The sequence below is a fragment of the Mytilus edulis genome, chromosome 6 (assembly GCF_963676685.1).
Source record: "Mytilus edulis chromosome 6, xbMytEdul2.2, whole genome shotgun sequence".
In the NCBI taxonomy this organism is placed as follows: domain Eukaryota; kingdom Metazoa; phylum Mollusca; class Bivalvia; order Mytilida; family Mytilidae; genus Mytilus; species Mytilus edulis.
Genome location: NC_092349.1, coordinates 41820119 through 41841860, shown reverse-complemented (window position 1 = coordinate 41841860; position 21742 = coordinate 41820119). Strand labels below are relative to the sequence as shown.

The 21742-nt window shown below is 35.8% G+C and overlaps 1 long non-coding RNA gene and 25 other non-coding genes across 26 annotated transcripts; 14 read left to right on the top strand and 12 right to left on the bottom strand.

Moving 5' to 3' along the window:
- The first annotated feature begins 597 nt into the window (after positions 1-597).
- LOC139527649 (uncharacterized) lies at positions 598-5351 on the top strand. The gene is made up of 2 exons (XR_011665408.1): positions 598-772; positions 1559-5351. It is a non-coding gene; the product is annotated as an uncharacterized lncRNA (long non-coding RNA).
- A 2951-nt stretch (positions 5352-8302) lies between these two features.
- Positions 8303-8375, bottom strand: Trnar-ccu (transfer RNA arginine (anticodon CCU)). Its single transcript has one exon. It is a non-coding gene; the product is annotated as a tRNA-Arg (tRNA).
- A 306-nt stretch (positions 8376-8681) lies between these two features.
- LOC139529156 (5S ribosomal RNA) lies at positions 8682-8800 on the top strand. Its single transcript, XR_011665779.1, has one exon. It is a non-coding gene; the product is annotated as a 5S ribosomal RNA (ribosomal RNA).
- Positions 8801-9309: 509 nt separating this feature from the next.
- Trnar-ccu (transfer RNA arginine (anticodon CCU)) lies at positions 9310-9382 on the bottom strand. The gene has a single exon. It is a non-coding gene; the product is annotated as a tRNA-Arg (tRNA).
- Positions 9383-9688: 306 nt separating this feature from the next.
- On the top strand, positions 9689-9807 carry LOC139529155 (5S ribosomal RNA). The gene has a single exon (XR_011665778.1). It is a non-coding gene; the product is annotated as a 5S ribosomal RNA (ribosomal RNA).
- A 509-nt stretch (positions 9808-10316) lies between these two features.
- On the bottom strand, positions 10317-10389 carry Trnar-ccu (transfer RNA arginine (anticodon CCU)). Its single transcript has one exon. It is a non-coding gene; the product is annotated as a tRNA-Arg (tRNA).
- Positions 10390-10695: 306 nt separating this feature from the next.
- On the top strand, positions 10696-10814 carry LOC139529154 (5S ribosomal RNA). Its single transcript, XR_011665777.1, has one exon. It is a non-coding gene; the product is annotated as a 5S ribosomal RNA (ribosomal RNA).
- A 509-nt stretch (positions 10815-11323) lies between these two features.
- Positions 11324-11396, bottom strand: Trnar-ccu (transfer RNA arginine (anticodon CCU)). Its single transcript has one exon. It is a non-coding gene; the product is annotated as a tRNA-Arg (tRNA).
- Positions 11397-11702: 306 nt separating this feature from the next.
- LOC139529152 (5S ribosomal RNA) lies at positions 11703-11821 on the top strand. The gene has a single exon (XR_011665776.1). It is a non-coding gene; the product is annotated as a 5S ribosomal RNA (ribosomal RNA).
- A 509-nt stretch (positions 11822-12330) lies between these two features.
- On the bottom strand, positions 12331-12403 carry Trnar-ccu (transfer RNA arginine (anticodon CCU)). Its single transcript has one exon. It is a non-coding gene; the product is annotated as a tRNA-Arg (tRNA).
- A 306-nt stretch (positions 12404-12709) lies between these two features.
- On the top strand, positions 12710-12828 carry LOC139529151 (5S ribosomal RNA). Its single transcript, XR_011665775.1, has one exon. It is a non-coding gene; the product is annotated as a 5S ribosomal RNA (ribosomal RNA).
- Positions 12829-13337: 509 nt separating this feature from the next.
- Positions 13338-13410, bottom strand: Trnar-ccu (transfer RNA arginine (anticodon CCU)). Its single transcript has one exon. It is a non-coding gene; the product is annotated as a tRNA-Arg (tRNA).
- Positions 13411-13716: 306 nt separating this feature from the next.
- On the top strand, positions 13717-13835 carry LOC139529150 (5S ribosomal RNA). Its single transcript, XR_011665774.1, has one exon. It is a non-coding gene; the product is annotated as a 5S ribosomal RNA (ribosomal RNA).
- A 509-nt stretch (positions 13836-14344) lies between these two features.
- Trnar-ccu (transfer RNA arginine (anticodon CCU)) lies at positions 14345-14417 on the bottom strand. Its single transcript has one exon. It is a non-coding gene; the product is annotated as a tRNA-Arg (tRNA).
- Positions 14418-14723: 306 nt separating this feature from the next.
- On the top strand, positions 14724-14842 carry LOC139529149 (5S ribosomal RNA). The gene has a single exon (XR_011665773.1). It is a non-coding gene; the product is annotated as a 5S ribosomal RNA (ribosomal RNA).
- Positions 14843-15351: 509 nt separating this feature from the next.
- Positions 15352-15424, bottom strand: Trnar-ccu (transfer RNA arginine (anticodon CCU)). Its single transcript has one exon. It is a non-coding gene; the product is annotated as a tRNA-Arg (tRNA).
- Positions 15425-15730: 306 nt separating this feature from the next.
- Positions 15731-15848, top strand: LOC139529168 (5S ribosomal RNA). Its single transcript, XR_011665791.1, has one exon. It is a non-coding gene; the product is annotated as a 5S ribosomal RNA (ribosomal RNA).
- A 509-nt stretch (positions 15849-16357) lies between these two features.
- Positions 16358-16430, bottom strand: Trnar-ccu (transfer RNA arginine (anticodon CCU)). Its single transcript has one exon. It is a non-coding gene; the product is annotated as a tRNA-Arg (tRNA).
- Positions 16431-16736: 306 nt separating this feature from the next.
- On the top strand, positions 16737-16855 carry LOC139529147 (5S ribosomal RNA). Its single transcript, XR_011665771.1, has one exon. It is a non-coding gene; the product is annotated as a 5S ribosomal RNA (ribosomal RNA).
- Positions 16856-17742: 887 nt separating this feature from the next.
- Positions 17743-17861, top strand: LOC139529146 (5S ribosomal RNA). Its single transcript, XR_011665770.1, has one exon. It is a non-coding gene; the product is annotated as a 5S ribosomal RNA (ribosomal RNA).
- Positions 17862-18370: 509 nt separating this feature from the next.
- On the bottom strand, positions 18371-18443 carry Trnar-ccu (transfer RNA arginine (anticodon CCU)). Its single transcript has one exon. It is a non-coding gene; the product is annotated as a tRNA-Arg (tRNA).
- Positions 18444-18749: 306 nt separating this feature from the next.
- LOC139529145 (5S ribosomal RNA) lies at positions 18750-18868 on the top strand. The gene has a single exon (XR_011665769.1). It is a non-coding gene; the product is annotated as a 5S ribosomal RNA (ribosomal RNA).
- A 509-nt stretch (positions 18869-19377) lies between these two features.
- On the bottom strand, positions 19378-19450 carry Trnar-ccu (transfer RNA arginine (anticodon CCU)). Its single transcript has one exon. It is a non-coding gene; the product is annotated as a tRNA-Arg (tRNA).
- A 306-nt stretch (positions 19451-19756) lies between these two features.
- Positions 19757-19875, top strand: LOC139529144 (5S ribosomal RNA). Its single transcript, XR_011665768.1, has one exon. It is a non-coding gene; the product is annotated as a 5S ribosomal RNA (ribosomal RNA).
- Positions 19876-20762: 887 nt separating this feature from the next.
- Positions 20763-20881, top strand: LOC139529143 (5S ribosomal RNA). Its single transcript, XR_011665767.1, has one exon. It is a non-coding gene; the product is annotated as a 5S ribosomal RNA (ribosomal RNA).
- A 509-nt stretch (positions 20882-21390) lies between these two features.
- Trnar-ccu (transfer RNA arginine (anticodon CCU)) lies at positions 21391-21463 on the bottom strand. Its single transcript has one exon. It is a non-coding gene; the product is annotated as a tRNA-Arg (tRNA).
- Between the last annotated feature and the right edge of the window lie 279 nt (positions 21464-21742).

Sequence of the window (21742 nt, the reverse complement as noted above, 5' to 3'; positions counted from 1 at the left end):
TGTAAGAGGTGGTAATTATTTCTACTGTTCAAAGTATTCTTGAAAGATATATAGTGATTAATTTGTGTTGGTGGGTGCAGTCCTTATTTTACAATACCCAGCAGCTCCTTTTACATGTTCTATTCATCTGTAAATGATGAAATCATTATTTTAGAACCAAAAAAAGAGAACAATCATATGAGACATTAAATTTAACTTCCAAAATTTTATTACTAGAGTTTTGATCAGGGATCTGGAAACCTAGAATTTTTAGACATGAGCTTTAATAAATGAAACCTGTTTTATTGAAATTGCAGATTGGTATTACGGTCAAGAAATGTATTTGTTACAGAAATAATTTTTGGTCTTTTCATTGCAATTGGTTTTTTTATTTGTTTTTTTTTGGGGGGGAGGGGGGTAATTTGCTCCTGATTTTGTTTTGTTAGCTTCTATAAGAAAAACGAAATTATTGTTTCAAAAACTTTGGGTTTATCATAGTGACATCTTCGAGGAAAGGGATTGGGAATAGACCAGTTCCTACCATATAGACTACAAATCTTACAGATAAAAATGTTTCAGTTCATTGCTTTACTATAGAACTAACCTTTTGTTTCAGGGACCTGTAGTGATTGTACCAACAAAATACTACAAAACACCAACAGACCATTTCCGTGATATGGGTGTTTCTATGGTAATATGGGCCAATCATAACCTTAGAGCTTCTGTCAGTGCTATCCAACAAACAACCAAACAGATCTATGATGATCAATCGTTAGTTAATGTAGAAGATAAGGTAACTATTGCTCATCCTAATGGTATATCACCTATTCTTTTGACAGGCCCACTCAATAATTTTTTCAACTTGCTAGTAAACTAGCTTAAAATCTACAGTAAGATTTGTCACCAAACATGCCAAAAGTACAAACTCAAATTATAATGTCTTAATATTATGTCTTTGTGGCGTATATTTCTAAAGGCTGCTGCTTTGTTAACAAGTAGATGATACCTATTTTAAGGTTTGGTAAACCTGACAATGAGTAAAACCCTCATTACAACTTTTCGCACTTGAACACAAAATGCTTTCTTGAGACAGTTTAAGTAGGGTGAGAACTAAGGACCAGTCACTTCCATAATGCTGTCTTTATCTTAACATATGATTTAATAGACATATCCTTAACCATTACAGTGTTTTTATGCCCCACTTAAGAGCATTATGTTTTTTTCTCCATTCGTTCATTCGTCTGTCCAGCTTCAGGTTTAAGTATATTGTCAAGGTAGTTTTTGAGGAAGTCGAAGTCCAATCAACTTTGTTTGCCTCAACCAAATGTTATAAAACTTAAACACAATACAAATTACCATAATACACAGATCAAGTTCAAATTTGGGTTGTGTCACTTTTACAGTTCTTGAGTTATGCCCCTTTCAAAAGTTATATTGCAAGTTGAGACATTATCTGTGTCCCATGGATTTCATTCACAAGTTTTAAAGTTGATGAATTTTGAATTTCAATCATAACAGTAGTATTCAGTGTAATTTATATTATAAAATATATTATTAAACAAAATTTTTTTTATTTTAGATTGTTAGTGTGAAAGAAATATTCAGGTTACAAAGAGATGATGAATTAGTCCAAGCTGAAGACAAATATCTACCAAAAAATTAAACAAGAAATCATGGTGCTAAAAAATGTGTTCTTTAGATATTTCACTTGCAAATTAATTAGCCTTTAAGGTATTACTAAGCAGCAAAGTATCTGCACCGGTGATTTTATTCTGGTATTAATTGTTATTAACCAATAGAGCATACATGTATTAAATTTGTTGTTTTAAACTTTGGTATTTTTTGTATATTTTTAAGGGATATGGTCTAAAATATACTTTTTTTTATATACTTATACTTCAAGCAATATATAAGATAGTATTTATTTCATATAAGGACTTTATATTTATTTAATGGCTATATATGAATAATTTTATACAACTTGTTAGGGTTTTGACCGAGATGTCACAATTCACTGAACATTCTAATCATGCATATCGTGTATAAACTTTTAAGTTTAAGTAGTTTACCACAAAGTTATGGTTACATCAACTTGATACACATTTCACATGTTTATTATAATGTGAGCTTTTTGAAATATTGTAAAATTTTGTTTTTGGACCAGAATCCATGCTTTATATTCTTATTCTGCATTAAATAATATATTTGAGAAAATAATTTAATATTTAGAACTTTAAAACTTTAAATAACTTGAAATTGTCACCATGCATAGATGTTGAAAATCAAACCTTATCAATCAATCAATCCACAATTGTTAAAGTTCAAAGGTCAACATTTTTTTTATTAACAAGAAATAAAATAAATTTGTTTAAATTATACTATGCATATAACTCCCTGTTGAAGACCTATAATTGTTTTCTTTTATAAATTGTGACTTGGATGGAGAGTTGTCTAATTGGCACTCATACCACATCTTTTTATATCTATATACTATATTTATTATAAATAAAAAAAACACTTAATTTTTTTTTGAAAGTATGATAATAATTGTGATTTTGGTAGACCATATCTCTAAGTTTAGTGGGAAACTATGTTAATCATATTAAGATGATTTTATCTAATGATACATGCCATATTTCTTGTTATAAATTTTGTCAACAAACCAATCTTGATTTTTACAGGTTGTTTATTGTGCCATTTTTAGTGAAAGGTATTTAAATTGTGGGAAATATTTTGTTAGTCAATAATTTAGAAACAAAATTTCGTTGTTTTGTAATAGGATGTTTGATTATTAAATGTAAATTTTACATTAGGGAACATTGTAATTTATAATTTTTAAATGACACAAATGGGTTATTTGTAAAAAGTTGACAAAGATGTTGGTATTATGGTATAAGTATTACTATGTGGTTGTATTGTGTAAATTCAAATTAAACATTCAGTTTTTCATAGCTTTCATGTTTTAAAAAAAATTAAAATGTAACATATTACTAAAATAAAGTAATTGTTGTCTGAATATATTATAAACTGACTGACCAAAATTTCATTATGACAACAATGTCCAAGTGGTCTAAGTAGTTTAACTACTGTATCACAAGCCTGTCAACACTGAGGTTGAGAGTTTAAACCCTACATGTGTTCAATTCCAATCTATCTTAATTGACAAGGATTATCAGTTTTCCTGCCATAGGTTGTAGTTCCTCTCAAGGCACTCTGGCTTCCTCCACCAATAAAAACTGACTGCCATGAAAAGCCAATAGTGCTAAAAATGGTGTTAAACATCAATCAATCATTACTATAGACAATCAAAAATAATTAGTATGACGTCAAAGAAGACAATTGTTTAATATTCTTTTTATTTAAAAATATTGGAAATTATATGTTTTGATTTCAATCCTAAAGGTTGGGAAATTTATCTGATAAGAATATTACAAATGTTACCTATTTATCAGTACATTTTTTTATAATTAAAAAAACAATATTTTCTTGGATAACAAGTTATTTAAAATAAATGTCTACATGTATGGTGTATGAGGGAGTTTTGACCAAGTTTAAGGCAGCTTAGAATGTCAATTTTCAGACATTTAAAAGGGAGACAATGTTTATTGTTGATCCCTGAGTACCGGTATTTAATCATTTTCCCGTTTCATTGACGACTTCTTTTCAAATCATGATCATTTTCCTTTGTGATGTATTATAAGTTCAGTATTAATTTTGTTCATATGTATCTCTTTTGAATAACATGTATGTGTATGAAAGCATTCCTTATTTATCTTCTTTGATAGACATTTACTGATGCATATTTATTATAAATAAAACATGCATTTGGATACTAAATTTTTTCAGTAGCATACATACAAAAATATATAATATATAAGTATTAGTCTTAGGAAAACATAATTTTTGTTTTAAGGTCTCTCAGAATATTTGATAACATTTTGATTGGTTAATGTTTTTATTAAACAAAAACTGAAGTTTACAGAAGATTGTCCAACCAACTATCTGTTAAACCTGTATTTTCTCATTAACTTTTGAAATCTGTATTGGACTTTTTTAAAACTATTATTAGTTTTTAATATACATTGTGTAGTGCTACTGTGATTTCATTAATTTATATTAGTAATATTTTTTACTAAAAGATCTGCCTTTACTTTAGGTCTGTAATGTCTACGAATCTCTGTTTTACAATGTCTGTTTTAAATCACAGAGCAGAATGAAATCTCATAGATTTATATTATACACTGAGTGCTTTTTTATGCTAAGTAATAGGTTAGTAATTTAGTAAGTTTTGTGTGTGAATCTTTTTTTATTATCAAGAACATTTTCATCAATTATGCTTAAAACATAAAAGATATGGTTATATGTTTGTTTAAAACGTGGTCAACTTTCTGGTACCTTTGATAACTGTTTACTAACTATTAACAGGTTTATCCATGAAGAATTACCAAATATTGTGATTGCAATTTCTTATTAAGACCAAACCTTAATTTTCCACATCAGACACCTATGTAAAGCAAATTTCATTTATACAGTGCAAAGTATCAAAGTCTAGTGAATTTCAATTTGCTGTTAAAAAATGGAGACGCACACACAATTTTAATTTAGCTTAATTAAATGTAATTTGATTCTTTTCTTTGGTGAATTTCAGATCATTTTAATTCCACATACTAAAAATTCTGCAGTCATGTTTTGTTTTTCAATCCTGTTCTTAAGAAGAAGAATTGTAACAGATAAATGATTTAATTTTGATAGAGATTTAAAGCAGGGAATGTGTCCAAAAAAGCAACAATGGGTTTTCAATGCAGCAAGAAATCCCTCAACTTGAGGTTGGCTTCAGCTGGCCCCTAAACTATAAATGTAAACTAGAGGGAAATAGAAGCCTCACTAAACTCACAACCAAACAAATGAACCAGTATTTAAAAAAAAAAGACTCAGGACTCAGAAACTTTGTTGTTTTCTGTGTTTGTTTTTTTTAAATTTAAATTTTGGTTCATCAATATGTTGCATGTTAAGTATCCCCCCATTTTGCTTAACTAATATACATTATAGTTTAGGGTCCAGCTGAAGCACACCTCTAGGTGTAGAATTTTCTTGCTGCATTTAAGTCCCATGTGTTCTTCTCTTTGGTCTGGCTTTTTAACACATTCCATATGTCCATGTTTCCATTCACTATTCTGATTCTTCAATATCGTTTAATTCGGAAAAAAAAACTTATTAGTGCATATTATCAGAATTCTTATTGTAATTTTAAATTTAATTGGGAAATGATAGGTAGTTGAAATTATTCATTTGTTTATCAATTTAGAATAATTTGAAAATGTAATTGTGATTAAATATTTAATGAAATCCAAATAAATTGAGGGATAAATAAATAGCTAGTTTTATTTCTTTATCATTTAAACAGTTTTTTTTTGTTTTTTTTACTTTTGTCGCAAAAAGCTTGACATAGAGATAGTGATCTGGCGGCTACATTAGTTAGCTAGCTAGCTTCTTATAAGCTTTATATTTTAGAAGATGGAAGACCTTGATGCTTCATACTTTGTGTATAGATGCCTTATGTAATGAAGGTTTTTGTGTTATGGCATTTTTTTCTAATACAATTGGAATGATTGCAATAGGTCAAATATATTTAGTGTATGTCAGTCTCACAGGTTTTATTTGACCTTGACTTCATTTTCACGGTTCATTGCTCAGTGTTGAAGTTATGTGTTTTGGTCTGGGTTTTTTTCAAACTATAAGCAATAGTTCAACTATATTTGTTGTATGGAAGGATTGTATTAGGAGTATAGGTCTGGCAGGTATCATCTGATCTTGACCTTATTTTCATTGTTCATTGGTCTAGTTTTTTTGAAGTTTTAATGGTCAAGTTTGTTTCTCATATACTATTTAGGCAATAGTCAACGACATTTGGTGTATTGCAGTGGCGGATCCAGAAATTTTCATAAGCGGGGCCCACTGACTGACCTAAGAGGGGGCCCGCTCCAGTCACGCTTCAATGATTCCCTATATAAGCAACCAATTTTTTTCCCAAAAAGGGGGGCCCGGGCCCCAAGGCCCCCCCCTAAATCCACCTCTGTATTGAATGATTGTAGGGTGTGCATGTATTTCTCTTGGTTTATTTGACTTTGACCTCATTTTCGTGGATCATGTTAATTTTATGTGATTCTTGTAATAAAGCTTTATATTAAGGACTATCAACATAAAATCAATGGTTAGTAAAGAAGGCGAGACATTTTAGTGTGTCCACTCTTGTGTCACTGTTACAGTTGTTTCTTTAAGTATTTGCAGAGACATATATAATATTATATGTCTCTGGTATTAGTCAATATAAAGGTAAGAAGTTTATACTTTGCTTGTAATTTGTGGGAAAGGTCTTCCACCTAAGTTATTTATGGAAAGAGAGATATTTGTATTACTTTTCAAATGGTGTAGCAATGGTTAAAGAATTCAAAATAACTTCAAGCTGGTTTGCACTTAAGTCAGTTGTATACTAAACATCATGCAAAATTAATTGACTGCTATTTCCGTCACACATAGATTTGTTAAGGATGTTTGCTTCTCTGTTTTGTGAATTGGTCGTTAGGATTATAAACTATGTCATCTATCATTGAGTTCAATTGTGTAACTCAAGTTGTCTGTAAATATGCATTATATAGGTAAAATAAAATTGTCATTTGGATTGGATTGAAATTGCGATATAATTAGTCAATTATAAAAGAGAGGCGGGTGATATCGGAATTTCAAGCTCATATGACGCACACAAACTAACAATGCCTTGGAAAAAACTAAAAACACAACATGGGAAACCAAAGACAGAGCTGAAGAATACCGACAAAATCAGTGGTAATCTCGGTACCCTGGAAGAGTAGCATAATCTTGCTCCACTTCTGGTACTCATTGTGATGATCATGCAAGTACAAAACCTGTCATAATACTAAGTACTGCTTCGTTAATGTCATATTCGGGGAAAAGTTGATAGGAGTGTGATATCGTGTGAAAGATCATATACCCAAAGCAAAAGTACAATGATCATTTGGCAAATATAATTTTTTCAAAAATAAAAAAAGGGCAGTTTTAGACTTCTTAGTATTTTATAAAAATTTAAATGGTATGACATGTTTTACCCTTCGAGGTTTGAAAGACTGGTAAGTAACTAAAGTATAAGAGAAGACGGAAGTTTGTGTTTTTTTTGTTTTGGTATTTTGTTAAAAAAAAAAATATATATATATACAAAGCATGCATGTTTCCGTCTCATTTGTTTAAGATCGCATAGCTTGATTCAAAAGACCCCGTGTTTAATTAACATGATTGATTGAATCAATAAAGTAATATAAAAATCATTTATCAATCATGTTTCGGAGGGGAAATCCATTTGACAATTGTTTATAAAACAATTGATTTATATTTTGTGTCTGTTATCTTTTAATCGTTTTTTTTTGTCAATTTGTTATCTTTCTAACTATCTTTTGGCTTATTAAAAGGTTTCTACTGCCAACTATATGGTAAAATTCCATTTCAACTCGTTAAATACTCACGGAATGTCATCAACAGTTTCGTAACAAATACCAGTTAATAGATGCTTTACATAGTTTCGTAAAATATACTAGTGGTATTTCCCAAAGTAAAAATAGAAAATACTGGGATTTCTATCGGATCACTTCGCTGCAGTTAAGGTGAGAGGAACGTAAATAAACACCTCTAGCGGAAAACGGGAAAATTGACATAAGTTCTCATGTCGAAAACAGTTACTATTTTCAATATCAAACTTGAGTCACTATAAGTCGACCGCCTGGGAATACCGGGTGTTGTAGACATTCCTTTTTATAATTTTCTCTGTGTGTTCCTATATATCTTCTTCTAGCTCCTTCACCTGTCCTCTTATTTTCATTTTCCCGGGACCTTCATTTTATTTTGTCCCGCGGCATGTTCATATTTACCTTGATAAAACTGTTATAAAAAGGTCGACAGACGAATTCCTAAGTCACTACAAGTCGTAACGAACGAATATAACTTTACCGGTAAATTTGTCAAATTAGGAAAAAACACGAAATTTTCAGTTTACAATCGTTAATTTGCGCTTTGACTGAAGTCTGACTTCACAAGGAAGTACGTCGATCCTCTCCATTGTCGAATATTGTCATAGCGACGCTAGGGTGAATTCGAGGACGCTGAAAGGTTATGGCTGCATGTTTGGTAAGTCTTTCGAAGCACAAAATTAATTTCAAATGCCGTTATGTAGCTACAATAACAGCATTTTTTTCAACGGATCTTTGTGAAAAAGTGCATTTAGGCAGAATATGTTGTAACGCTAGTAAAAATTGTCTACCTCCGACGGGACTCGAACCCGCAATCCCCGGCTTAGGAGGCCGGTGCCTTATCCATTGGGCCACGGAGGCGTATGTAGTTGTGCATTTTAATACCCATGTAATTCGTGGACGTCGTTTCTGTAAATTCGCACATATCCTTGAAATCAACTTTCTAGTGAACTTGAAAATTGAAATTATGGAGGACAGAAACTACAAATGGCAAACTGTATTTCATCGATTGATCTCATATCTGTATAAATTTCATCCGTTTCATAAGTTTTCTGTATAAAAATCTCATGTCGAAAACAGTTTCTATTTCAATATCAAAGTGATGATTCCATATATATACTTCCCGCGTTTCTTAGCTTTATATTCCTTTATTTTGCTCACCTTAGTGTCTACGACCATATCACGCTGAAAACACCGGTTCTCGTCCGATCACCGCAGTTAAGCAGCGTCGAGCTCGGTTAGTACTTGGATGGGTGACCGCCTGGGAATACCGGGTGTTGTAGACATTCCTTTTTATAATTTTCTCTGTGTGTTCCTATATATCTTCTTCTAGCTCCTTCACCTGTCCTCTTATTTTCATTTTCCCGGGACCTTCATTTTATTTTGTCCCGCGGCATGTTCATATTTACCTTGATAAAACTGTTATAAAAAGGTCGACAGACGAATTCCTAAGTCACTACAAGTCGTAACGAACGAATATAACTTTACCGGTAAATTTGTCAAATTAGGAAAAAACACGAAATTTTCAGTTTACAATCGTTAATTTGCGCTTTGACTGAAGTCTGACTTCACAAGGAAGTACGTCGATCCTCTCCATTGTCGAATATTGTCATAGCGACGCTAGGGTGAATTCGAGGACGCTGAAAGGTTATGGCTGCATGTTTGGTAAGTCTTTCGAAGCACAAAATTAATTTCAAATGCCGTTATGTAGCTACAATAACAGCATTTTTTTCAACGGATCTTTGTGAAAAAGTGCATTTAGGCAGAATATGTTGTAACGCTAGTAAAAATTGTCTACCTCCGACGGGACTCGAACCCGCAATCCCCGGCTTAGGAGGCCGGTGCCTTATCCATTGGGCCACGGAGGCGTATGTAGTTGTGCATTTTAATACCCATGTAATTCGTGGACGTCGTTTCTGTAAATTCGCACATATCCTTGAAATCAACTTTCTAGTGAACTTGAAAATTGAAATTATGGAGGACAGAAACTACAAATGGCAAACTGTATTTCATCGATTGATCTCATATCTGTATAAATTTCATCCGTTTCATAAGTTTTCTGTATAAAAATCTCATGTCGAAAACAGTTTCTATTTCAATATCAAAGTGATGATTCCATATATATACTTCCCGCGTTTCTTAGCTTTATATTCCTTTATTTTGCTCACCTTAGTGTCTACGACCATATCACGCTGAAAACACCGGTTCTCGTCCGATCACCGCAGTTAAGCAGCGTCGAGCTCGGTTAGTACTTGGATGGGTGACCGCCTGGGAATACCGGGTGTTGTAGACATTCCTTTTTATAATTTTCTCTGTGTGTTCCTATATATCTTCTTCTAGCTCCTTCACCTGTCCTCTTATTTTCATTTTCCCGGGACCTTCATTTTATTTTGTCCCGCGGCATGTTCATATTTACCTTGATAAAACTGTTATAAAAAGGTCGACAGACGAATTCCTAAGTCACTACAAGTCGTAACGAACGAATATAACTTTACCGGTAAATTTGTCAAATTAGGAAAAAACACGAAATTTTCAGTTTACAATCGTTAATTTGCGCTTTGACTGAAGTCTGACTTCACAAGGAAGTACGTCGATCCTCTCCATTGTCGAATATTGTCATAGCGACGCTAGGGTGAATTCGAGGACGCTGAAAGGTTATGGCTGCATGTTTGGTAAGTCTTTCGAAGCACAAAATTAATTTCAAATGCCGTTATGTAGCTACAATAACAGCATTTTTTTCAACGGATCTTTGTGAAAAAGTGCATTTAGGCAGAATATGTTGTAACGCTAGTAAAAATTGTCTACCTCCGACGGGACTCGAACCCGCAATCCCCGGCTTAGGAGGCCGGTGCCTTATCCATTGGGCCACGGAGGCGTATGTAGTTGTGCATTTTAATACCCATGTAATTCGTGGACGTCGTTTCTGTAAATTCGCACATATCCTTGAAATCAACTTTCTAGTGAACTTGAAAATTGAAATTATGGAGGACAGAAACTACAAATGGCAAACTGTATTTCATCGATTGATCTCATATCTGTATAAATTTCATCCGTTTCATAAGTTTTCTGTATAAAAATCTCATGTCGAAAACAGTTTCTATTTCAATATCAAAGTGATGATTCCATATATATACTTCCCGCGTTTCTTAGCTTTATATTCCTTTATTTTGCTCACCTTAGTGTCTACGACCATATCACGCTGAAAACACCGGTTCTCGTCCGATCACCGCAGTTAAGCAGCGTCGAGCTCGGTTAGTACTTGGATGGGTGACCGCCTGGGAATACCGGGTGTTGTAGACATTCCTTTTTATAATTTTCTCTGTGTGTTCCTATATATCTTCTTCTAGCTCCTTCACCTGTCCTCTTATTTTCATTTTCCCGGGACCTTCATTTTATTTTGTCCCGCGGCATGTTCATATTTACCTTGATAAAACTGTTATAAAAAGGTCGACAGACGAATTCCTAAGTCACTACAAGTCGTAACGAACGAATATAACTTTACCGGTAAATTTGTCAAATTAGGAAAAAACACGAAATTTTCAGTTTACAATCGTTAATTTGCGCTTTGACTGAAGTCTGACTTCACAAGGAAGTACGTCGATCCTCTCCATTGTCGAATATTGTCATAGCGACGCTAGGGTGAATTCGAGGACGCTGAAAGGTTATGGCTGCATGTTTGGTAAGTCTTTCGAAGCACAAAATTAATTTCAAATGCCGTTATGTAGCTACAATAACAGCATTTTTTTCAACGGATCTTTGTGAAAAAGTGCATTTAGGCAGAATATGTTGTAACGCTAGTAAAAATTGTCTACCTCCGACGGGACTCGAACCCGCAATCCCCGGCTTAGGAGGCCGGTGCCTTATCCATTGGGCCACGGAGGCGTATGTAGTTGTGCATTTTAATACCCATGTAATTCGTGGACGTCGTTTCTGTAAATTCGCACATATCCTTGAAATCAACTTTCTAGTGAACTTGAAAATTGAAATTATGGAGGACAGAAACTACAAATGGCAAACTGTATTTCATCGATTGATCTCATATCTGTATAAATTTCATCCGTTTCATAAGTTTTCTGTATAAAAATCTCATGTCGAAAACAGTTTCTATTTCAATATCAAAGTGATGATTCCATATATATACTTCCCGCGTTTCTTAGCTTTATATTCCTTTATTTTGCTCACCTTAGTGTCTACGACCATATCACGCTGAAAACACCGGTTCTCGTCCGATCACCGCAGTTAAGCAGCGTCGAGCTCGGTTAGTACTTGGATGGGTGACCGCCTGGGAATACCGGGTGTTGTAGACATTCCTTTTTATAATTTTCTCTGTGTGTTCCTATATATCTTCTTCTAGCTCCTTCACCTGTCCTCTTATTTTCATTTTCCCGGGACCTTCATTTTATTTTGTCCCGCGGCATGTTCATATTTACCTTGATAAAACTGTTATAAAAAGGTCGACAGACGAATTCCTAAGTCACTACAAGTCGTAACGAACGAATATAACTTTACCGGTAAATTTGTCAAATTAGGAAAAAACACGAAATTTTCAGTTTACAATCGTTAATTTGCGCTTTGACTGAAGTCTGACTTCACAAGGAAGTACGTCGATCCTCTCCATTGTCGAATATTGTCATAGCGACGCTAGGGTGAATTCGAGGACGCTGAAAGGTTATGGCTGCATGTTTGGTAAGTCTTTCGAAGCACAAAATTAATTTCAAATGCCGTTATGTAGCTACAATAACAGCATTTTTTTCAACGGATCTTTGTGAAAAAGTGCATTTAGGCAGAATATGTTGTAACGCTAGTAAAAATTGTCTACCTCCGACGGGACTCGAACCCGCAATCCCCGGCTTAGGAGGCCGGTGCCTTATCCATTGGGCCACGGAGGCGTATGTAGTTGTGCATTTTAATACCCATGTAATTCGTGGACGTCGTTTCTGTAAATTCGCACATATCCTTGAAATCAACTTTCTAGTGAACTTGAAAATTGAAATTATGGAGGACAGAAACTACAAATGGCAAACTGTATTTCATCGATTGATCTCATATCTGTATAAATTTCATCCGTTTCATAAGTTTTCTGTATAAAAATCTCATGTCGAAAACAGTTTCTATTTCAATATCAAAGTGATGATTCCATATATATACTTCCCGCGTTTCTTAGCTTTATATTCCTTTATTTTGCTCACCTTAGTGTCTACGACCATATCACGCTGAAAACACCGGTTCTCGTCCGATCACCGCAGTTAAGCAGCGTCGAGCTCGGTTAGTACTTGGATGGGTGACCGCCTGGGAATACCGGGTGTTGTAGACATTCCTTTTTATAATTTTCTCTGTGTGTTCCTATATATCTTCTTCTAGCTCCTTCACCTGTCCTCTTATTTTCATTTTCCCGGGACCTTCATTTTATTTTGTCCCGCGGCATGTTCATATTTACCTTGATAAAACTGTTATAAAAAGGTCGACAGACGAATTCCTAAGTCACTACAAGTCGTAACGAACGAATATAACTTTACCGGTAAATTTGTCAAATTAGGAAAAAACACGAAATTTTCAGTTTACAATCGTTAATTTGCGCTTTGACTGAAGTCTGACTTCACAAGGAAGTACGTCGATCCTCTCCATTGTCGAATATTGTCATAGCGACGCTAGGGTGAATTCGAGGACGCTGAAAGGTTATGGCTGCATGTTTGGTAAGTCTTTCGAAGCACAAAATTAATTTCAAATGCCGTTATGTAGCTACAATAACAGCATTTTTTTCAACGGATCTTTGTGAAAAAGTGCATTTAGGCAGAATATGTTGTAACGCTAGTAAAAATTGTCTACCTCCGACGGGACTCGAACCCGCAATCCCCGGCTTAGGAGGCCGGTGCCTTATCCATTGGGCCACGGAGGCGTATGTAGTTGTGCATTTTAATACCCATGTAATTCGTGGACGTCGTTTCTGTAAATTCGCACATATCCTTGAAATCAACTTTCTAGTGAACTTGAAAATTGAAATTATGGAGGACAGAAACTACAAATGGCAAACTGTATTTCATCGATTGATCTCATATCTGTATAAATTTCATCCGTTTCATAAGTTTTCTGTATAAAAATCTCATGTCGAAAACAGTTTCTATTTCAATATCAAAGTGATGATTCCATATATATACTTCCCGCGTTTCTTAGCTTTATATTCCTTTATTTTGCTCACCTTAGTGTCTACGACCATATCACGCTGAAAACACCGGTTCTCGTCCGATCACCGCAGTTAAGCAGCGTCGAGCTCGGTTAGTACTTGGATGGGTGACCGCCTGGGAATACCGGGTGTTGTAGACATTCCTTTTTATAATTTTCTCTGTGTGTTCCTATATATCTTCTTCTAGCTCCTTCACCTGTCCTCTTATTTTCATTTTCCCGGGACCTTCATTTTATTTTGTCCCGCGGCATGTTCATATTTACCTTGATAAAACTGTTATAAAAAGGTCGACAGACGAATTCCTAAGTCACTACAAGTCGTAACGAACGAATATAACTTTACCGGTAAATTTGTCAAATTAGGAAAAAACACGAAATTTTCAGTTTACAATCGTTAATTTGCGCTTTGACTGAAGTCTGACTTCACAAGGAAGTACGTCGATCCTCTCCATTGTCGAATATTGTCATAGCGACGCTAGGGTGAATTCGAGGACGCTGAAAGGTTATGGCTGCATGTTTGGTAAGTCTTTCGAAGCACAAAATTAATTTCAAATGCCGTTATGTAGCTACAATAACAGCATTTTTTTCAACGGATCTTTGTGAAAAAGTGCATTTAGGCAGAATATGTTGTAACGCTAGTAAAAATTGTCTACCTCCGACGGGACTCGAACCCGCAATCCCCGGCTTAGGAGGCCGGTGCCTTATCCATTGGGCCACGGAGGCGTATGTAGTTGTGCATTTTAATACCCATGTAATTCGTGGACGTCGTTTCTGTAAATTCGCACATATCCTTGAAATCAACTTTCTAGTGAACTTGAAAATTGAAATTATGGAGGACAGAAACTACAAATGGCAAACTGTATTTCATCGATTGATCTCATATCTGTATAAATTTCATCCGTTTCATAAGTTTTCTGTATAAAAATCTCATGTCGAAAACAGTTTCTATTTCAATATCAAAGTGATGATTCCATATATATACTTCCCGCGTTTCTTAGCTTTATATTCCTTTATTTTGCTCACCTTAGTGTCTACGACCATATCACGCTGAAAACACCGGTTCTCGTCCGATCACCGCAGTTAAGCAGCGTCGAGCTCGGTTAGTACTTGGATGGGTGACCGCCTGGGAATACCGGGTGTTGTAGACATTCCTTTTTATAATTTTCTCTGTGTGTTCCTATATATCTTCTTCTAGCTCCTTCACCTGTCCTCTTATTTTCATTTTCCCGGGACCTTCATTTTATTTTGTCCCGCGGCATGTTCATATTTACCTTGATAAAACTGTTATAAAAAGGTCGACAGACGAATTCCTAAGTCACTACAAGTCGTAACGAACGAATATAACTTTACCGGTAAATTTGTCAAATTAGGAAAAAACACGAAATTTTCAGTTTACAATCGTTAATTTGCGCTTTGACTGAAGTCTGACTTCACAAGGAAGTACGTCGATCCTCTCCATTGTCGAATATTGTCATAGCGACGCTAGGGTGAATTCGAGGACGCTGAAAGGTTATGGCTGCATGTTTGGTAAGTCTTTCGAAGCACAAAATTAATTTCAAATGCCGTTATGTAGCTACAATAACAGCATTTTTTTCAACGGATCTTTGTGAAAAAGTGCATTTAGGCAGAATATGTTGTAACGCTAGTAAAAATTGTCTACCTCCGACGGGACTCGAACCCGCAATCCCCGGCTTAGGAGGCCGGTGCCTTATCCATTGGGCCACGGAGGCGTATGTAGTTGTGCATTTTAATACCCATGTAATTCGTGGACGTCGTTTCTGTAAATTCGCACATATCCTTGAAATCAACTTTCTAGTGAACTTGAAAATTGAAATTATGGAGGACAGAAACTACAAATGGCAAACTGTATTTCATCGATTGATCTCATATCTGTATAAATTTCATCCGTTTCATAAGTTTTCTGTATAAAAATCTCATGTCGAAAACAGTTTCTATTTCAATATCAAAGTGATGATTCCATATATATACTTCCCGCGTTTCTTAGCTTTATATTCCTTTATTTTGCTCACCTTAGTGTCTACGACCATATCACGCTGAAACACCGGTTCTCGTCCGATCACCGCAGTTAAGCAGCGTCGAGCTCGGTTAGTACTTGGATGGGTGACCGCCTGGGAATACCGGGTGTTGTAGACATTCCTTTTTATAATTTTCTCTGTGTGTTCCTATATATCTTCTTCTAGCTCCTTCACCTGTCCTCTTATTTTCATTTTCCCGGGACCTTCATTTTATTTTGTCCCGCGGCATGTTCATATTTACCTTGATAAAACTGTTATAAAAAGGTCGACAGACGAATTCCTAAGTCACTACAAGTCGTAACGAACGAATATAACTTTACCGGTAAATTTGTCAAATTAGGAAAAAACACGAAATTTTCAGTTTACAATCGTTAATTTGCGCTTTGACTGAAGTCTGACTTCACAAGGAAGTACGTCGATCCTCTCCATTGTCGAATATTGTCATAGCGACGCTAGGGTGAATTCGAGGACGCTGAAAGGTTATGGCTGCATGTTTGGTAAGTCTTTCGAAGCACAAAATTAATTTCAAATGCCGTTATGTAGCTACAATAACAGCATTTTTTTCAACGGATCTTTGTGAAAAAGTGCATTTAGGCAGAATATGTTGTAACGCTAGTAAAAATTGTCTACCTCCGACGGGACTCGAACCCGCAATCCCCGGCTTAGGAGGCCGGTGCCTTATCCATTGGGCCACGGAGGCGTATGTAGTTGTGCATTTTAATACCCATGTAATTCGTGGACGTCGTTTCTGTAAATTCGCACATATCCTTGAAATCAACTTTCTAGTGAACTTGAAAATTGAAATTATGGAGGACAGAAACTACAAATGGCAAACTGTATTTCATCGATTGATCTCATATCTGTATAAATTTCATCCGTTTCATAAGTTTTCTGTATAAAAATCTCATGTCGAAAACAGTTTCTATTTCAATATCAAAGTGATGATTCCATATATATACTTCCCGCGTTTCTTAGCTTTATATTCCTTTATTTTGCTCACCTTAGTGTCTACGACCATATCACGCTGAAAACACCGGTTCTCGTCCGATCACCGCAGTTAAGCAGCGTCGAGCTCGGTTAGTACTTGGATGGGTGACCGCCTGGGAATACCGGGTGTTGTAGACATTCCTTTTTATAATTTTCTCTGTGTGTTCCTATATATCTTCTTCTAGCTCCTTCACCTGTCCTCTTATTTTCATTTTCCCGGGACCTTCATTTTATTTTGTCCCGCGGCATGTTCATATTTACCTTGATAAAACTGTTATAAAAAGGTCGACAGACGAATTCCTAAGTCACTACAAGTCGTAACGAACGAATATAACTTTACCGGTAAATTTGTCAAATTAGGAAAAAACACGAAATTTTCAGTTTACAATCGTTAATTTGCGCTTTGACTGAAGTCTGACTTCACAAGGAAGTACGTCGATCCTCTCCATTGTCGAATATTGTCATAGCGACGCTAGGGTGAATTCGAGGACGCTGAAAGGTTATGGCTGCATGTTTGGTAAGTCTTTCGAAGCACAAAATTAATTTCAAATGCCGTTATGTAGCTACAATAACAGCATTTTTTTCAACGGATCTTTGTGAAAAAGTGCATTTAGGCAGAATATGTTGTAACGCTAGTAAAAATTGTCTACCTCCGACGGGACTCGAACCGCAATCCCCGGCTTAGGAGGCCGGTGCCTTATCCATTGGGCCACGGAGGCGTATGTAGTTGTGCATTTTAATACCCATGTAATTCGTGGACGTCGTTTCTGTAAATTCGCACATATCCTTGAAATCAACTTTCTAGTGAACTTGAAAATTGAAATTATGGAGGACAGAAACTACAAATGGCAAACTGTATTTCATCGATTGATCTCATATCTGTATAAATTTCATCCGTTTCATAAGTTTTCTGTATAAAAATCTCATGTCGAAAACAGTTTCTATTTCAATATCAAAGTGATGATTCCATATATATACTTCCCGCGTTTCTTAGCTTTATATTCCTTTATTTTGCTCACCTTAGTGTCTACGACCATATCACGCTGAAAACACCGGTTCTCGTCCGATCACCGCAGTTAAGCAGCGTCGAGCTCGGTTAGTACTTGGATGGGTGACCGCCTGGGAATACCGGGTGTTGTAGACATTCCTTTTTATAATTTTCTCTGTGTGTTCCTATATATCTTCTTCTAGCTCCTTCACCTGTCCTCTTATTTTCATTTTCCCGGGACCTTCATTTTATTTTGTCCCGCGGCATGTTCATATTTACCTTGATAAAACTGTTATAAAAAGGTCGACAGACGAATTCCTAAGTCACTACAAGTCGTAACGAACGAATATAACTTTACCGGTAAATTTGTCAAATTAGGAAAAAACACGAAATTTTCAGTTTACAATCGTTAATTTGCGCTTTGACTGAAGTCTGACTTCACAAGGAAGTACGTCGATCCTCTCCATTGTCGAATATTGTCATAGCGACGCTAGGGTGAATTCGAGGACGCTGAAAGGTTATGGCTGCATGTTTGGTAAGTCTTTCGAAGCACAAAATTAATTTCAAATGCCGTTATGTAGCTACAATAACAGCATTTTTTTCAACGGATCTTTGTGAAAAAGTGCATTTAGGCAGAATATGTTGTAACGCTAGTAAAAATTGTCTACCTCCGACGGGACTCGAACCCGCAATCCCCGGCTTAGGAGGCCGGTGCCTTATCCATTGGGCCACGGAGGCGTATGTAGTTGTGCATTTTAATACCCATGTAATTCGTGGACGTCGTTTCTGTAAATTCGCACATATCCTTGAAATCAACTTTCTAGTGAACTTGAAAATTGAAATTATGGAGGACAGAAACTACAAATGGCAAACTGTATTTCATCGATTGATCTCATATCTGTATAAATTTCATCCGTTTCATAAGTTTTCTGTATAAAAATCTCATGTCGAAAACAGTTTCTATTTCAATATCAAAGTGATGATTCCATATATATACTTCCCGCGTTTCTTAGCTTTATATTCCTTTATTTTGCTCACCTTAGTGTCTACGACCATATCACGCTGAAAACACCGGTTCTCGTCCGATCACCGCAGTTAAGCAGCGTCGAGCTCGGTTAGTACTTGGATGGGTGACCGCCTGGGAATACCGGGTGTTGTAGACATTCCTTTTTATAATTTTCTCTGTGTGTTCCTATATATCTTCTTCTAGCTCCTTCACCTGTCCTCTTATTTTCATTTTCCCGGGACCTTCATTTTATTTTGTCCCGCGGCATGTTCATATTTACCTTGATAAAACTGTTATAAAAAGGTCGACAGACGAATTCCTAAGTCACTACAAGTCGTAACGAACGAATATAACTTTACCGGTAAATTTGTCAAATTAGGAAAAAACACGAAATTTTCAGTTTACAATCGTTAATTTGCGCTTTGACTGAAGTCTGACTTCACAAGGAAGTACGTCGATCCTCTCCATTGTCGAATATTGTCATAGCGACGCTAGGGTGAATTCGAGGACGCTGAAAGGTTATGGCTGCATGTTTGGTAAGTCTTTCGAAGCACAAAATTAATTTCAAATGCCGTTATGTAGCTACAATAACAGCATTTTTTTCAACGGATCTTTGTGAAAAAGTGCATTTAGGCAGAATATGTTGTAACGCTAGTAAAAATTGTCTACCTCCGACGGGACTCGAACCCGCAATCCCCGGCTTAGGAGGCCGGTGCCTTATCCATTGGGCCACGGAGGCGTATGTAGTTGTGCATTTTAATACCCATGTAATTCGTGGACGTCGTTTCTGTAAATTCGCACATATCCTTGAAATCAACTTTCTAGTGAACTTGAAAATTGAAATTATGGAGGACAGAAACTACAAATGGCAAACTGTATTTCATCGATTGATCTCATATCTGTATAAATTTCATCCGTTTCATAAGTTTTCTGTATAAAAATCTCATGTCGAAAACAGTTTCTATTTCAATATCAAAGTGATGATTCCATATATATACTTCCCGCGTTTCTTAGCTTTATATTCCTTTATTTTGCTCACCTTAGTGTCTACGACCATATCACGCTGAAAACACCGGTTCTCGTCCGATCACCGCAGTTAAGCAGCGTCGAGCTCGGTTAGTACTTGGATGGGTGACCGCCTGGGAATACCGGGTGTTGTAGACATTCCTTTTTATAATTTTCTCTGTGTGTTCCTATATATCTTCTTCTAGCTCCTTCACCTGTCCTCTTATTTTCATTTTCCCGGGACCTTCATTTTATTTTGTCCCGCGGCATGTTCATATTTACCTTGATAAAACTGTTATAAAAAGGTCGACAGACGAATTCCTAAGTCACTACAAGTCGTAACGAACGAATATAACTTTACCGGTAAATTTGTCAAATTAGGAAAAAACACGAAATTTTCAGTTTACAATCGTTAATTTGCGCTTTGACTGAAGTCTGACTTCACAAGGAAGTACGTCGATCCTCTCCATTGTCGAATATTGTCATAGCGACGCTAGGGTGAATTCGAGGACGCTGAAAGGTTATGGCTGCATGTTTGGTAAGTCTTTCGAAGCACAAAATTAATTTCAAATGCCGTTATGTAGCTACAATAACAGCATTTTTTTCAACGGATCTTTGTGAAAAAGTGCATTTAGGCAGAATATGTTGTAACGCTAGTAAAAATTGTCTACCTCCGACGGGACTCGAACCCGCAATCCCCGCTTAGGAGGCCGGTGCCTTATCCATTGGGCCACGGAGGCGTATGTAGTTGTGCATTTTAATACCCATGTAATTCGTGGACGTCGTTTCTGTAAATTCGCACATATCCTTGAAATCAACTTTCTAGTGAACTTGAAAATTGAAATTATGGAGGACAGAAACTACAAATGGCAAACTGTATTTCATCGATTGATCTCATATCTGTATAAATTTCATCCGTTTCATAAGTTTTCTGTATAAAAATCTCATGTCGAAAACAGTTTCTATTTCAATATCAAAGTGATGATTCCATATATATACTTCCCGCGTTTCTTAGCTTTATATTCCTTTATTTTGCTCACCTTAGTGTCTACGACCATATCACGCTGAAAACACCGGTTCTCGTCCGATCACCGCAGTTAAGCAGCGTCGAGCTCGGTTAGTACTTGGATGGGTGACCGCCTGGGAATACCGGGTGTTGTAGACATTCCTTTTTATAATTTTCTCTGTGTGTTCCTATATATCTTCTTCTAGCTCCTTCACCTGTCCTCTTATTTTCATTTTCCCGGGACCTTCATTTTATTTTGTCCCGCGGCATGTTCATATTTACCTTGATAAAACTGTTATAAAAAGGTCGACAGACGAATTCCTAAGTCACTACAAGTCGTAACGAACGAATATAACTTTACCGGTAAATTTGTCAAATTAGGAAAAAACACGAAATTTTCAGTTTACAATCGTTAATTTGCGCTTTGACTGAAGTCTGACTTCACAAGGAAGTACGTCGATCCTCTCCATTGTCGAATATTGTCATAGCGACGCTAGGGTGAATTCGAGGACGCTGAAAGGTTATGGCTGCATGTTTGGTAAGTCTTTCGAAGCACAAAATTAATTTCAAATGCCGTTATGTAGCTACAATAACAGCATTTTTTTCAACGGATCTTTGTGAAAAAGTGCATTTAGGCAGAATATGTTGTAACGCTAGTAAAAATTGTCTACCTCCGACGGGACTCGAACCCGCAATCCCCGGCTTAGGAGGCCGGTGCCTTATCCATTGGGCCACGGAGGCGTATGTAGTTGTGCATTTTAATACCCATGTAATTCGTGGACGTCGTTTCTGTAAATTCGCACATATCCTTGAAATCAACTTTCTAGTGAACTTGAAAATTGAAATTATGGAGGACAGAAACTACAAATGGCAAACTGTATTTCATCGATTGATCTCATATCTGTATAAATTTCATCCGTTTCATAAGTTTTCTGTATAAAAATCTCATGTCGAAAACAGTTTCTATTTCAATATCAAAGTGATGATTCCATATATATACTTCCCGCGTTTCTTAGCTTT